Consider the following 13,240-nt stretch of genomic DNA (forward strand, 5'->3'; position numbering starts at 1 on the left):
TGTTTCCCCCCTGTGTAATTTCCTTTCATAGCCAATTTGTCCTTAATGCTCAGACTAGAGCCATAGCAGCAGCATGAAGAATTGAGGGAAGCGTCTGTCATTCACACAAGCCCATCTCAAATGGATGATGATTTCAGGCAGATGTAGGTGTGTGAGGTTTGGGAATAGGGTGGTCTTTTGAATAATATAAATTATTGCTTGTGTGCTCGCTTCGGCAGCACATATACTAAAATTGGAATGATACGGAGAAGTTTAGCATGGCCCCTGCGCAAGGATGACACGCAAATTCATGAAGCGTTCCATACTTTCACTCTTCACGTTAATTTTTGTTTTTGTGTTGCAAAATAGTTGTTTTTTATTAAACAAATAAAAACTCTACTCCTGGAGTAGAGGGGAAAAAATAAATTATTGCTTGTTTGAGTGATGATTTTATACTTGATAGCAAAAAACCTTCTGGAGCAGCTCATTAGTGGGACAGGTGCAAGGACAGCTGCTCTCATTAATGTCTTAGGAATCCCCATCCTTGACTTCTGTTAAGGATTAGAGAAAAGCTTTGTTACCTACCTGATTACACAAAAAAGACTAGACTAAGGAGGGGTAACCAACAGGAATGTTGTTAGCTGAAGGTGATAAAATACATAACTTCAGTGGTAAACAAATGGGAATTAATTTTTCTCATATAAAATGAAGTCAGGAAACAGATGGTTGCTGGTGTTGGTTTATGAGCTCAACAGTGTCTAAGATCTTCTCCCTGAGATTCTTTTGGCCTTTCCTTCATTGTCCCCAAATGGTTACAGGAATTCCAGTCATTGTGCTTGCAGTCGAGGCAAGAAGAAGGAGGAAGGAGTGGGGACTAGGAAGTTCCAGCAGATGCCCAGCAGACCATCAGTATGAGCAAACCCTGGATTTAAGTCTCATTGGCTAGGACTGCATGTGGCCTGCATCTAGCTACAGTGGAAGCTGGGAAATTAGAATTTAGTGGGGCACCTTTCCAGCCTGAGCACAGTCAGGATTCTATTAGTAAGGGAAAGTAGAGAGAGAGTATAATGGGAAGGCAACCCACACAATCTGCTCCGAGAGGCAAGGCCAGGAATGTTATTGATGTTTATGTCTTGGATCCACTGACTTTTTTCTTCATGGGAAAAATGAGAGGAGTAATAAATGTGGTGGTGAACATAGTGGAGGTCAAAATACATCACAACAAACTTCAGAGAGGTGTCCACAATGTTCTCTCCATGTAAGCTTACACTATACTGAGAAATACTTGTGGTAAAACTTAGAAATGTTACTCTTAGTCATGAAGAAATTTTTGCTGGAACAATGTCATGGTAATATGATTTACTGGCAACTGCAGACTGTAACAGAGATTCCTATAAAATTGCTTTGATTCTCTGAAACCACATTTATGTTTAGTGAAAAGTACATCCTGGAATCTGTTGAAGAGTTCAGTTGTAATTTGCTGAAATTCTTTGTCCCCAAATTCACAATATAATTCTAAGTTTTAGAAAAGATTCAAACTACATCAGGAGCTTAAGCAGAATATAAATAGATCTTAGAGTCCTGAGGTGTGCATTATAAAATAGGCCATACCTCAGTAGTTTCTTAGGGAGATGCCCGCAGCGTGAACTTTTGGACCCTGATTCTGCAAAAATTATCCATCTTCAAAACTAGATAAAATCGTGAAAGCTGTGCAAGTATCTGTCTGAGCTTTTTCTCATTTATATGGTCTTAAACTATCTTTGTCTGAAATTACAACCTAAGTATGTGGTTTTCATTCTATTTTTATTTTAAATACTACTTAAAGTTAATTAATTATACGTTTGTCCTGGGTGAAACAAATATAACTATTTGACTTGTAGGACATTTCTATTACTTATATAATTCTCCTCTTCACTGAATCTTTGCTCTAATATCTTTAAATTGTTTAGCCTTCATATCTCTAAAAATTCAGTGTATTTTCAAATTCTGTTCTTCATAGAAAACTTGAAAACCATAGAAAAGTAAAAAAGAAAACCTCATATTATTTATGACACAGTTATATGTGTTTATTTGTTTCAACCCTGATGACCATCTGGTGCACTGTCCAAGATGGGTTTATATACAGATATGCAGTGACAGTGTGCCTGGAACAAACTAGCACCTCCCTAAATCTGGACAAATGAAGTCATGTTCCAACTTCAGATGATGCATTTGGTGAGAGCAGTCAATTTACAGGCCAGTTTGATAATGAGAATGAGGTTAAGGAGGATAGACAAGGAGAGGCAGCTGGAAGAAGAATTTTATCATTTATCACGTTATGAATGGAACTGGTGCCGCATTAACTTGAAATGTTTGTTTAAATATTTTGCCCCTCCCTTTTTTTGGGAGGGGAAATTGTTAGTCTTATTGAGTTGTGAGAGTTCTTTATATATTCTAGATACAAGTCTTCTGTCAGATATGAGTATTGTGAATATTTTCTTTCATTCTGGGGCTTGCCTTTTTCCTTTTCTTAATAGTGTCTTTTGAATAACAAATTTTATAGTTTTGGTAAAGTCTAATTTATCAGTATTCCAAATGGTTCATAATTTTTGTTTCATTTTAGAAATTGTTACTTAACTCAAGATCACAAAGATTATCTCCTATACTTTTTACTGGAAATTTTATTGTTTTAGCTCCTACATTTAAGGCTATGAGTCACTTCAAATTAAATTTTGTGTTTGATGTGAGATAAGTCAGGATTCCTTCTTTCTTTCTTTCTTCTTCCCTTCCTTTCTTCTTTTTTTCTCTCGCATATGAATGCCCAAACATTCCAGCACCATTTTTGACAAGACTGTCTTTCCTCATTGACATCAAATTACCTTGGCATCTTTGTTGAAGATCAGTTGATCAAATACGTGTGGACCTATTTCTAGATGCTCTATTCTGTCCCATTGGTCTCTGTGTCTGTGCTTATGCCAATACCACACTATCTGGATTCTGTAGCTTTAGAATGTCTTTTTCTTTCTTTCTTTCTTTCTTTTTTTTAAAGAATAAATCTTGAATCAGATAGTGTACATCTTCCAAGATGGTTTTTCCCTTTTAAAATTGTTTTGGCTTTTCTAGGTCCTTTGTATTTCTGTAAAATTTTCAGAAATAGCTTGTTAATTTCTTTAAAAAAAAAATCCCTGCTGGGATTTTTCACATAGACTACATTTAACCTATGGTTCAATTTGGGGAAAACTGACATCTCAACAACTGAGCCTTCCAATCCACAAACATAATATATCTTACCACTTATTTAAGTCTCCTTTACCTTCTTTCAGCAATGTCTTCTAATTTTAAGAATACAGATTTTTGCATAACTTTCACTGAATCTGTTCTTAAGTGTTTTTTATGCTATTGTAAATGGAATAAAAAATCATTGCTAGTGTATGGAAATAGAATTAATTTTTATTCAGCTTTGGTAATTTGTGTCTTTAAAGTAATTTGTGTATTTCACTTTAGTTATCAAATTTATTGGCATGAAGTGATAATATTCTCTTTTTATCCTTTTAATATCTGTAAGATCTACAGTAATGTCCCTCCTTTCATTCCTAATATTGGTAATTGGTGTCTTCTTCCATTTTTTTCTTGATCAGTTTATCTAGATGACTTCAATTATATCAGTCTTTTCAAAGAAACAACTATTGGCTTTACCACTTAAACCTTAAATATTTCTATTTCTTTGGTTTCAATTGGTATCTTTATTATTTCCTCCCTTCTACTTGCTTTGGGTGTGATTTATTCTTCTTTTGTTGTATCTTCAAGCAGAAACTTGGATTATTGATTTGAGACATTTCTTTTTTTTAATTTTATTTAATTGAGCTATAGTCAGTTTACAATGTTGTGTCAATTTCCAGTGTAGAATACAATTTTTCAGTTATACATGAACATACATATATTCATTGTTGCATACTTTTTCACCATGAGCTACCACAAGATCTTGTATATATTTCCCTATGCTATACAGTAAAATCTTATTTATCTATTCTATATATACCTGTCAATATCTACAAATTTTGAACTCCCAGTCTGTCCTTTCCAATCCCCCTCCCCCCTTGGCAACCACAAGTTTATATTCTACGTCTATGAGTCTGTTTCTGTTTTGTATTTATGTTCATTTGTCCTTTTCTTTCTTTTACTTTTTTTTTTTTTTTTTAAGATTCCACATATGAGCAATCTCATACAGTATTTTTCTTTCTCTTTCTGGCTTACTTCACTTAGAATGACATTCTCCAGGGACATCCATGTTGCTGCAAATGGCATTTTGTTGTCATTTTTATGGCTGAATAGTATTCCATTGTATAAATATACCACATCTTCTTTATCCAGTCATCTGTTGATGGACATTTAGGCTGTTTCCATGTCTTGGCTATTGTAAATAGTGCTGCTATGAACACTGGGGTGCATGTGTCTTTTTGAAGTAGGGTTCCTTCTGGATATATGCCCAGGAGCGGGATTACTGGATCATATGGCAAGTGTATTCCTAGTCTTTTGAGGAATCTCCATACTGTTATCCACAGTGGCTGCACCAAACTGCATTCCCACCAGCAGTGTAGGAGGGTTCCCTTTTCTCCACAGTCTCTCCAGCAATTTTCATTTGTGAACTTTTGAATGATGGCCATTCTGACTGGTGTGAGGTGATACCTCACTGTAGTTTTGATTTGCAACATTTCTTTCTTTCTAATATAAGCAGGTAAAGGTATAAGTTTCCCTTGAAGTGTTGATTTAGCTGTACCCTACAAATTTTGATATGATTTTTTTTTAACTTCAATTCAGTTCAAAATATTTTCTAATTTCTCTGTTATTTGTCTTTGATCTGTGGGTTATTTAGAAGTGTATGTTTCACTTCCAAGTATTTTGGGATTTTCCAATTATCTATTTGCTGTTGATTTCTAATTTAACTCTTTTGTGAATGAGGCAAATAATCTGTAAGATCCAATCCTTTTAAATTTGTTGAGACTTGTTTATTGCATAAATACAGTCTATCTTAGTGAATGTTTTGTGTGCAACTGAAAAGGATGTGCTTTCTGTTATTGTCTGATGAAGTGTTTTGTAAGTGTCACTTAGGTCAAAGTGATTCATAGTGTTTTCAAATATATAATAATTTTACCAAAAACTTTTTTTCTACTTGTTCTATCAATTATTGAGGAGGTGTGTTAAAAAAGTCACCTGTAATTGTGGATTTATTCATTTATTTCTTTAGTTCTGTCAGTTTTTGTTTCATGTATTTTGAAGCTGTGTTACCAGGTGCATAAACATTTAGGATTGGTATGTTCTTTTGATGAATAGATCCTTTTAACAGAAAATGTCCATCTTTATTATTAACAACACTCCTTGTTTTATAGTCTACTTTTTCTATGTTAATATATACCTTATCTACCTTTTCTATTACTAATGTTTTCATGTTATATTTTTCTCACTCTTTTACTTTTAACCTATCTGTGTTTTTATATTTAAAGCACATTTATATTTAAAGCACATATACAAACAGTATATACTTGGATCTTGCCTTTTTATTTAGTCTAAAAAATCTCCTCCCTTTAATTGGCATGTATAAATCATTTATACAGTTAATGTAATTATTTATATTGCTGAATTTAATTCTACTTTCTTGCTATTTGTTCAACCTGTTTTGTTGTCGTTGTTGTTTCCCTTTTCTTTTTGTTTCCTGCATTCTTTTGGATTGAGTATTATTTTTTGAATTTTATTTTATCTCCACTATTTGGTTTATTAACTGTAACTCTTTGTTGTACTTTGGTTGCTTAAGGATTAGCACTTTCTTGAACTCATCATATAACAGCATAAATTAATAATATACCTCTTCACATACAATGTAAGAACTTATCAATACTTTATATTCTACTAATCTCCATTTGTCTTCTATTGTTATTATATATTTTATATCTATACATTTTATAAATCTTTTAATACTTTGCTATTCTTTTTACTGAAAACAGTTATCTTTTAAAGAAATTAAAAACTATATCTTCATTCTTAAACAAATTAGTTCATGACTAGTGGAATGCCATGAGCTGACTGACTTAAATCTGAATATCTCAGTCAAGCACTACCCAGGGATGATGAATTTATCCTTAGACCACTCAGACCTATAGAAGCATTAAACTAGGCATGCTTTCCCTGAAGAATATGGGGCTTGTAGGGAAGAAACACAAACATGAAGGGGAAAAAGTGTGTTTTCAAGGGAAAAGGAAGTAACTGATGTGATCTAGGCAACCAACAATGGCCATTGGCTCAAGTTATTTTCTTACTGATTTTTAATGAGTCTGTTTCCACTGCTTGCTTTATTTATTTATTTATTTAAATACTTTTATTAAAATACATTTAATATATAATATATAAGTTACAGGTATACAACATAATGATTCACAATTTTTAAAGATAATACTCCATTTATAGCTATTATAAATGGCTGCCATTCACTGGAAACTCACATAGACACTCTCTAAGCAGGACCAGTTTTGTATGATTTGATTGATTAGAAGATTTCATTGGTATGGTTTAATATTATTATTGTGTAATACCATGTCAGTACATTTGTATGTGGATTACTAGATAATTAATTTTATGGAATAGCAAGTAGAATCTCTCTGCTTTGCATAGCTCCTGGGAACCTAGGAAATATAGGACAAGTATTTTTACCATAAAGTTATATCAAGGAACTTGATTAAGTTGAAAATATTAAAATTGAGTTTTTACAATTAATGTAATCTATCACATCAACAGGATGAAAAAGAAAAATCACATGATTTTATCAATGCAGAAAAAGCATTTGACAAAATCTATCACCTATTCAATAAAAACTCTCAGTAAAATATGAATAGAAGGAACTTCTTAATAAATTTAATAAAGAATATATACAAAAAGCCTAGAGCTAATATCACACTTAATGGTGAGAATCTCAAAGTTTTTCCACTAAAATCAGGTACAAGGTAAAGATACGCCCTCTCACCATTCCTTCAACATCATACTGAAAAAGCTAATGCAATAAGATTAGAAAAGGAAACAAGATGTATACAGATTGTGAAGGAGGAAATATAACTGTCTTTGTTCATAGATGATATGATCATCTATGTAGAAAATCCAAAACAATCAATTAAAAAAACCTTCCTAGAATTAGTGGTTATAGCAAGGTTGTAGAATACAATGATAGTATACAAAAATCAGTTGCTTTCCTATAAACCAGCAATGAACAAGTAGAATTTGAAATGAGAAACACAGTACTACTTACACTGGCACTCCCAAGAGTCAAATACTTAGGTATAAATCTAACAAAATATGTACAAGATCTATATAAAGAAAACTCTGATGAACAAAATCAAAGAAGAAATAAATAAACGGAGGGATTTTCCTTGTTCATGGATAGCAAAGCTCAATGGTGTCAATGTATCAGTTTTCCCCACTTTGATCTATAGATTCAATGCAATCCCAGTCCAAATCCTAGCAAGATATTTTGTGGATATTGACAAATTGATTATAAAGTTTATTTGGAGAGGCAGAATAACCAATACAATATTAAAGAAGAAGAAAAAGGTTGGAGAACTGACCTAACTTTATTTCAAGACTTACTATAAAGCTATAGTAGTTGAGACAGTGCAGTACTGGCGGAAGAATAGACAGAGATCAATGGAACAGAATAGACAGCCCAGAAATAGGCCTGCATGAATATAGCCAACTGATTTTTAACAAAGGAGCAATGCAATGGAACAAAGAAATTCTCTTCAACAAATGGTGCTGAAACAACTGGACATCCATATGCAAAAAACAAATATAGACACAGAACTTACGTCCTTCACAAAAATTAACTCAAAGTGGATCACAGTGCTAAATGTAAAATGCAAACTATAAAAACCCCTAGAAAGTGCCATAGGGGAAAAAACCCAGATAACCTTGGGCATCCTCATGGCTTTTTAGATACAACACCAAAGGCATGATCCATGGAATAAATAATTGATAATTTGGACTTCATTAAAATTGAGAACTTCTGTGAAAGACAATGTCAAGAGAATGGAAAGACAAACCACAAACTGGGAGAAAATATCTGCAAAAAACATCAGTAAAGAGCTGTGCTGCGTCCAGTGCAGCTTGGGACCGTGTCTGAGGACGGGCAACGCAAAACTTAAGAAACAAAGAGACAGAGTAAAGAGTAAAGATGGGACCAGGGGACTCAAGATCTTGTGGATCCAGAGTCCTGAAAGCCTGGTCGAGGTCATATTTATTAGGAGTATACAGCTCAAAAAAAAATGCAATCAAAGAGGTGGGGCTTTAGATTTTCCATGCGATAAGCACTAAGTTCCACTTGCTGATTAACTGATTAATTTCAGGCCTATCCCTTCCAGGAACAATCACCCTCTTCCGGGGGTATGCAAAATTTCTTAACCTATCCTGTTATTGCCTCCGGGACATCTCGAGATAGCAAATATTTCCCCTGGGCTTAACTGCGTGCTTTCATGCCAGAACAAAGTTCTATTAATGGATGATCTGGCTTTCCAGGACCATCCATTGTTTCACCCTAAGGAAATATCTGCCCTCCTTCATGTCCTTATGGTCAATGTCAGGATTGCTCACCCCAAATTTTCTTTAGCATTATACGTGCTATAGGTCATCTACTGCATAAAGCATTAAAACAAAGCAAGCAAGTGTGAATATAATATTTTAAGCTCATAGAAATTTAGGTGCAGCTTGTTTTCCAGCTGTTCGTTTTCCAGTGGCTTGTTTTCTAGCAGCTTGTTTCCCAGCAGGGCTTTTATCCACAATATACAAAGAATTCTTAAAACTCAACAATAAGAAAATGAACAACCCAATTAAAAAATGGACCAAAGATCTTTACAGACATCTCACCAAAGCAGATAGATAGCAAATAAGTGTATTAAAGATGATCCATATCATGTCATCAGGGGAATGTAAATTAAAGCAAAATGAGATACTACTACATAACTATTAGCATGGCCAAAATCTAGAACACTGACAACACCAAATGGTTGCAAGGATGTGGAGCAACAGGAACTCTCATTCATTACTTTTGGAATGCAAAATTGTACAGCCACCTTGAAAGATAATTTGGCAGTTTCTTGCAAAACTGAACATTTTCTTACCATACAATCCAGCAATTTTGCTCTTTAGTTAAAATTTCAGTTACAAAGGAGTTGAAAACTTATGTTCACACAAAAACCTGTACATGGATGTTTATCGCAGGTTTATTCATAATTACCAAAACTTGGAAGCAATCAAGATGTCCTTCAGTAGATGAATGGATAAATGAACTGTAGTATACCTAGACAATAGAATATTTATTCAGTGCTAAAAAGAAATGAGCAATCAAGCCGTGAAAAGATATGGAGGAAATTTGAATGTATATTACTAAGTGAAAGAAAACCCTAACCCTAACCCATCAAACATTCTTTTTTCCTCTCACACTGATTCATTCAACTAATATTCATTGAGTACCTATTATGGTCCAAGTAACATGTTGTTAGGGGTTGGGATATACTGAAATATAATTCCTGGCCCCTGCTTTCCAGTCGGGACACAGATGGAGAAATAGATAAATTATAATATGATGTGATAAATGCCATAATAAAACTTAAACATGGGAATACATAAGAGACGTAGGGACATAAAACTTTGATCAGTCAAGAGCAGCAATATTTTAAAATGTGCAATTTGTTAAATCTTTAATAATAGATCACATTCTAAGTCAAGCTGACTGCAGGCATGTGAAAACTAAATTACTTTTCAGATGCAATATTTTTAAAGAATGAGTATTTGTAGTTAAGCTACAAACTTAAAATAAGTTATTAAAAATGTTTATCAGACTTGGCCTCTTCCAGTGTCAAATGCAATTTAACTGTTCAGAGCAGTTAATAGCAAGTCAAATAGTTCAAGCTCAGAGCGTGCTGAGGAGTGAAGAATTAGTTTTCCTTAATCTATCATCTGAAAAAGGAATTTTCCTGGAAAGATTTAGAACAGAGCTTTCATCAAGGTTGTGACAGTTTATATTTTACTCCTGAAAATATGCTGAATGAATAAAATATAAGAAAATCTGAACAACAGGCTTGTCTTCAAGAAATTTTACTGGCAACAACACAAATCCTGGACCTCATCATTCAGATGTCATTTCCTTGGTGAAGTCATCTGTGAACGCTGCAAAGACAGAATCCATTTACTCCTCGCCACATTTCTTTGACGCCCTGTGCTTCATCAGTTTCACAATTCTTTGTTGGCCTTTATTCTCAAGAATGTGAGGCAGGAAGACCACCTCCTCCTGCTGCAGACCAGGAGACAGGGAGGCTACTTAAAGATCTCACCATCAGCTGACAGCACAGGGCCTCAGAACAAGAGGAGGCTCTTAGCAAACCTGACAGTGAAGGAGTGAGGTGTATGTGTCCATTAATTCCCCAACCAAGAAGCCCAGTAGTCTCAGTCTTAATTCTATTCTGAGACTGAGCAGCTCAAGGACTTGCAGTGGTATGTGGACAGAAGTTCAGATGGCCTTAAGAGGGTTTAATTAATTAGACACTACTTTTTAGTTCCTGCTAATTAGAAAGAGCTGCCAAGAAGAATTAAAGTGCAGTTTGTAACACATTCTGATTGCCCTTCCTCATGACCCTGCCTGAGCTAAAAGGTAAAGGGAAGAGGAAGACTTGGACCCGGGAGTGCAAAAGACACCTTGCAAATGGCCTTGGGTCCCAGCAGGGCCACAGAGGGGAATCACGGGGGCAGCGCCAGCTCAGGCGCTCAGGTGGAATGCTGAGGAGGTGGGTGGCGAGCAGGGTCGGGGTGGGAGGGCAGGGAGGCTGCGAAGGACGCGGAGAGGGCTGGGGCGCACTGAGGGAGGCAGGGCTGCTGCCTAGCCCACCCTGGGCTACATGGACTTCCACAGCCTGGAGCTGAGGGCAGGTTTCCAAATCGCCTAGACTTGGGGCCCACAAGTTCTGCGTGGGGTCGGGTGAAGTGTGAGGTTGAAGCTGACGATACTGTTCGCATCCCACCTGATCCCTGCCACCGGCATGTGAGGCGTGCAGGGCACTAACGACGGTTACTTCCACTTTACAGATGTGGAAAACGAAGGGTCACAGAGTGGGGTTTTGACTAAGGGTCTCCTGCAGATAGGTGGCTGACTGAGCCGTATAAACTGTCATATCCTGCGCTCTCACAACCCAGGGCTGGCCTCGCCCATTTCCCCGCCTGGCTCTATCGGCCACAAAGTGACGTTTCAACCTAGAGCCTTGCCCACCGGTCACCCGCTGCAGCCGCACTGCCCTCCCAGAGGAACAGGAGTCGAAGAGAGACGCGAAAGTCGCAAAGGCAAGAAGCTGACACCTGGGTTAGGCCGGCGGGCGCCCAGAGCGGCGGCGAGAGCAGGAATGCGAGGAATGCTTTCTAAAGAAGCTCCGGGTTTTGCCTCCGCCAGATTTCTCTATCCTCTCTGTGCTTCCACCAGAATTGGATGGAACAGCCCCAAATGCATTTAAATAGTCTTGACAGCATAGCCCCCAAATTCGATGGGTGCTGGCGTTTTTCAAGGGTACCCTGGTGACCAGGATAGTCAACCCCGCACCAGGAAGCCCCGAATGTGAATTTACACCTAGGAATTGCAAAACCTCGGGTGCGCCTGATCCCTAGGGGGCGTTGGTCGGCCTCCCCTTTTCTCTTGTCCCCACCTCCAAGGGTACTACTGGCTTCTCGGGTCTTTTTCTCCGGCCCCTCATTTTCCAGGCCCTTATTCTAAACGGAGAACTCGCACAATAGGATGGGTGGGCTTCCAAGGACGGCGAACAAGAGGCTCGGACATTCAATCATTTAACAAATATTGTTTCAGTTCGTGCCCCGCGCAGGGCAGTCAGAGTGGAATGGGACACTGGCCACAGATTCGTGGGGAGGTAGACGCATGAATAAAGGTGACAGGATGATATGCCGGGACAGGTATAAACAATTGGGGTCAGAACTCGATACTTAGCTGTGAAGGACTTCGTTAATAAAAGCCCTCAGGACAGAGCTGTCACTCTCTCCTGCGGTTTGGCCTCGTAGGCATAACTTGGGCTAGGAATCGCGCGCGAGTCACAGGCGGCCGGACCCACCCACTGTGTCCCTAGTTGCGCTCTCCAGTGGAACTTCCCTAGGAAGGGAGCTGAAGGCTCGAGTTCCGAGAGGCCGTGGCGCGCTAGGGGCCTTCCCGATCCCACGTCTGCCCGCGTCACCCCTGCCGCCCCCACCTCGAGGGGCACAAGCCGGGGTCCAGCCCGACTCCAGCCGGGTGGGGTCGCAGCAGCCGCTCGCCTCCACTCGGCACCTCCCACCTCCTACTTCGCCCCTCCTCCCTCCCGGTGCGCGTCCTCCGCTGCCGGTTCAATCCCCGCCGGGACCCGGAGCGCGGCGGCCGGTCTGCGCCCTCGCTCCCCACGCCCTAGCATCCAAGACCCGGCCCGGGGCATCTGCGCGCCGCCGGCACCTCTCCGGGGCGACCGCGGCGGGCTAACTGGGCATGCTCAGAAGCGGAGCGGCCGGGCGCCGCGGGAGCCAAGCGCATGCAGTCGCGGGGCCGAGCGCCCGCCGTCCAGGGGGGCGGCGCACAGGCAGCGGCCCTCGCCGACGCCCGGGCCAGCCTGGGCAGGACGCGGGCCAGGATGGCCTCCCTCACGGCTTACGGTAACGGCGGGTGACCGTGGGCTCCCGAGGCGCCTGGGGCGGGAGGGGCTCGGGAGCCGTCCGACCACCCTGGGAAACTTCGGGTTCGGCTCTGGGGAGAGTCTGGAAGGGGAGCTGGCCGCAGCGTGCGCTGGCCTGGGGGGGGGCCGATGCTTTGTGGGGCGGGAGGCTGCCTGGAACCTGGGAAGGGGGCGTTTGTAAAGAGTCGGTGGCGAAGAAACACCTAAAATTTAGGTGTTTTCGAGCTTCGGGACTCCAGAAAAGAAAATTCCTTTCACTTCAAACCACCGAGGGGAAGGGATACGGGTGTGGAGCCCTTTTCTAGCAATGTGAGGCTTGGAGTTAGATCTGCGTTCAGTCAGTGCTTATCTTGTCCCTGATTGACCTTGGGCAAGTTATTTAAACTTTTCTGTTCTTGCATTTCTCCATCTTAAATTAGAGATGAGAACATCTCTCTGACAGATGCTATGGGGTTAAATTATATGCACGAAAATATGCTTTTAATACAAAAAAAATCAGCTTGGAAATAAAAGTTCCTTGGAAATAGAAGACATTGTTTCTCCCCTCCCACACT

At 39.2% G+C, this 13,240-nt stretch overlaps 1 non-coding gene across 1 annotated transcript; it reads left to right on the forward strand.

Annotated features, from left to right (window-relative positions):
• Positions 1-202: 202 nt before the first annotated feature.
• On the forward strand, positions 203-309 carry LOC116156611 (U6 spliceosomal RNA). The gene has a single exon (XR_004140457.1). It is a non-coding gene; the product is annotated as a U6 spliceosomal RNA (small nuclear RNA).
• Positions 310-13,240: the final 12,931 nt, after the last annotated feature.

The sequence above is a fragment of the Camelus dromedarius genome, chromosome 11 (genome assembly GCF_036321535.1).
Source record: "Camelus dromedarius isolate mCamDro1 chromosome 11, mCamDro1.pat, whole genome shotgun sequence".
NCBI lineage: Eukaryota > Metazoa > Chordata > Mammalia > Artiodactyla > Camelidae > Camelus > Camelus dromedarius.